Source organism: Heterodontus francisci, unplaced genomic scaffold, assembly GCF_036365525.1.
Source record: "Heterodontus francisci isolate sHetFra1 unplaced genomic scaffold, sHetFra1.hap1 HAP1_SCAFFOLD_59, whole genome shotgun sequence".
Lineage (NCBI taxonomy): Eukaryota > Metazoa > Chordata > Chondrichthyes > Heterodontiformes > Heterodontidae > Heterodontus > Heterodontus francisci.
The window spans coordinates 2913568-2917060 of record NW_027140758.1 but is presented as its reverse complement, the minus strand read 5'-3'; positions in this window follow the sequence as shown (position 1 = coordinate 2917060).

The following is a 3493-nucleotide window of genomic DNA, read 5'->3' as shown; positions in this document are numbered from 1 at the left end:
GGTTTCAGAAAGGACATCAAAGCTTTTGAGACAGTTCGGAGGAGATTTACGAGAATGATACCAGAGATGAGGGGTTTCAGTTCTCTGGACAGGGTGGTGAAGCTGGGATTGTTGGCCAAAAATGTCAAGGGGAGGTGAGGAGAGATCTTTTTACCCAGTAACTGATTCGGATTTGGAATGAATTGTCTGACAGGGTGGTGGAAACAGATTCAATTATAACTTTCATAAAGGAATTGGACAAATATTTCAAAGTGAATTTCTCCAGGACGATGGGGAAATAGGCAGGGGGTTGGACTAATTGCATCATTTTTTTCACAGATTCAGCACAGGCACAAAAGACCGATTGGCCTCCTTCTGTGCTGTATGATTCTATGAAATAGTGACAGTCAGGGCAAGTCTGTATAAGAAGGAGAAATGGAGACAGGTCAGGGAGAGCACATCATCAAAACTGGGAGATACGACATTGGACAGGGAGGGTCGGAGGGGGAGAGAGCAGGTACATACAGTCAGAATCAGCACCTTCAGGGGAAGAGAGAGAGAGGAACCAGTGAGTGTAAACGTGAACCCAGCCAGAGTCAACCTGCTGAAACACCAGTGAGTTCACACTGGGGAGAGATCATTCACCTGCTCCGTGTGTCGGAAGGGGTTCATTCAGTCATCCAACCTCACTGAACATCAACTTGTTCACACTGATCAGAGACCTTTTCAATGTCCTGACTGTGAGAAGAGCTTGAAAAGCAGTAATGATCTGCTGAAACACCAACACATTCACTCTGGGGAGAGGCCGTTCCCCTGCCATGTGTGTGGGAAGGGATTCACTCAGTCATTCAATCTGCTGCAACATCAGCAAGTTCACATGTAACTGCAGGGGTTGGATTCTGCTGTTGTTGCTGCTATTCATCACTTTCAGAGACAAAGTTGGGTCTTACTTTATAACCAGTGTAGTCCAGAGCAAAAGCGTCTTCTTAATGTTGAGATAAATGGGAGAGGAAACCGGGAAGTGGCGGCGAGGATGGGGGAGGTGCTGCACCATCACTTTAATGGTGCACCCTCCCTCCCCCGGGGTCCTCGCTGCACGTCCGCCAGGCCTGGTGGCTCTGATTGGGGTCGTGAGAGCCAATGAGACTCGGTGCAGCTGAGGCTGCGCTCACCCCCGCTCAGCTCTGTTGTGATATTTAAAATACGAAAGGCCTGTTGGACTGAGAGCTGATCTGGAATTTAGAAAGCAGCATTACTGGAGGCTCATTGCTGCTCAGCACAATCTCACCCCCAATCCTGGGAATTGTTGATTCTGACACCCTGTAGTTCAGTTCTGCAATTAACTCGAGGGGGAGATGTGTGAGCAGAGAAACAGAGCGACATGAAAACACAGCTGGACAGATGTGCAACAGGTCAATCCACTGTTACAATAACTCCATCACTGACTCCCTCCTGACAGTAACCAGCCCTTTCACAGAGACTGTGGGTGGCTCTGAAAAGAGCCTTTGGTTTATTAGATGTCATTTCGGCCGCTTTACTTTTTCTGGGAGCTCTGAGTGCTGGTTTTCTTGGGCAGCAGCAAGGCCTGGATATTAGGCAGCACCCCGCCCTGAGCGATGGTCACGTCTCCCAGCAGCTTGATGAGCTCCTCGTTGTTGCGGACGGCCAGCTGCAGGTGTCTGGGGATGATGCGGGTCTTCTTGTTGTCCCGGGCCACGTTACCGGCCAGCTCGAGGATTTCAGCGGTCAGATACTCGAGCATTTTGCAGCGCCAACATCATCACATTTCCGCAACAAATCCATCTTCGTGCATGCGTGATAAAGCATCATTGGGTATCTAGCCACCCCATCCCCCCACCACTTGGCTGGAGGAAGTGGTTGAATGGGAGATTTTGAAGCTGTAGCTCTCCCCCCTCGGCAACTCACTCCAGGCCTCGACGATTCCCCCCCTCAGCCGCTCGCTCCAGACCTCGCTGCTCGCCCCCGCCCCACTCCCCTGGCCAGTTGTTCCTCGCTTCGCACCACCCCACTCTCTGGCCACTCGCTCCAGGCCGTGCCGCTTCCCTCCTCTCAGCCACTCTCTCCTCCGTCGCCCCGTCACTCCTTGCGGCCCTCCTGCTTCTGCAGGTCGCGCCTGGTGAAGAAATGTGGGAGCGAGTGTCACGGCCAGAGCTAGCAGCTGTGGGCTGGGCTGGGACAGGGTGGGGGGTGGGGGTGCGGAGAGCGAACAGACAGAGTGCGGAATTTCGCCAGTAGGGAGGAGGGGGAGAAAGCGAGTTGCAGAGGGGGGAGAGCGGTCAGTGGGGTGGGAGCTAGTAGCTGCGTTCGGGTGAAGTCAATCCTGGTCAGTTATATAAACAAATCACAATAACGAATTGGCAGCACATTTTATCCTCTGCCCGATTTTCCTTTCCATCGATCGGGGTGCTAATTCACTATCTTCCAATGGAAATTCAATCATAAAATTCCTTTTGTACTTAATGGGATTACTGAAATGTTAAATGGATCTGAGGATTACAGTTAGTATTAGCAAACGCACCCGAGTGAATTAGCACCCCAATCGATGGAAAGGAAAATCGGGGAAAGTATAAAATGTGCTGCCAATTCGTTATTGAGATTCGTTGAGTAATTCGATTCTGCCCAACACTGAAATTGGCGGGTTTTTTGAATTCAATCTTTCTGCCAGGACGACAATTTAAGCCAATGATTTGCTGTATTTTCTAATTCGAGGCTCGGCAATTGGTTAAGACATGCGAATGGAAAGAGGGTGACCAATCAGAAGTAGGCTCTGGATAGCGCTGGCTCAAACTACGGGAATTCCAGGTCCCTGAATGAATGAGCTGAAACTGATCAATTTCACAAACCCTGTCAGTTTCAGTGCAGGAAACACCGTCTCGGGAGAAATAACATCACAAGTGGGTCTGGTTCCAGTGACGGCTGCTGCAAAACTCCCGGATTCTCTCATTGCAGCGAAATCATTTTGAAATTCTATGAAAACAATGAGTGATTCTGGAGGAGTGATGGCTTTTCACTGAGGGCATGTGTCGACTGGAGAAATAACTAACTGTAGAGCCTCGGGCACTGTTTCCACAGCCCGTTCAGAAAATCAAATCCACTGCACATCCTTGCTACAAATGAAATGTCAAATTTGGGGATTCTAGTTTTGTATCTCGAGCACAGCACAGATTTATTCCAGACAGTTCTAAACAGCCTATCCCAGCTCCCGTTTCCAGGTCACTGCTCTCTCTGTGAGGTGGTGGGTGTCTCTTAGAAGAGCATTTGTTGTGTTTGCTGGAAAGGGTCGAGTTGTTCAGCCGCTGAATTCGTAGAGAGTGCGGCCCTGACGTTTCAGAGCGTACACCACATCCATGGCAGTGACCGTCTTGCGCTTGGCGTGCTCAGTGTAGGTGACCGCATCCCTGATCACATTCTCCAGGAAAACCTTCAACACCCCGCGAGTCTCCTCATAGATCAAACCTGAGATCCGCTTGACCCCGCCACGGCGAGCCAGGCG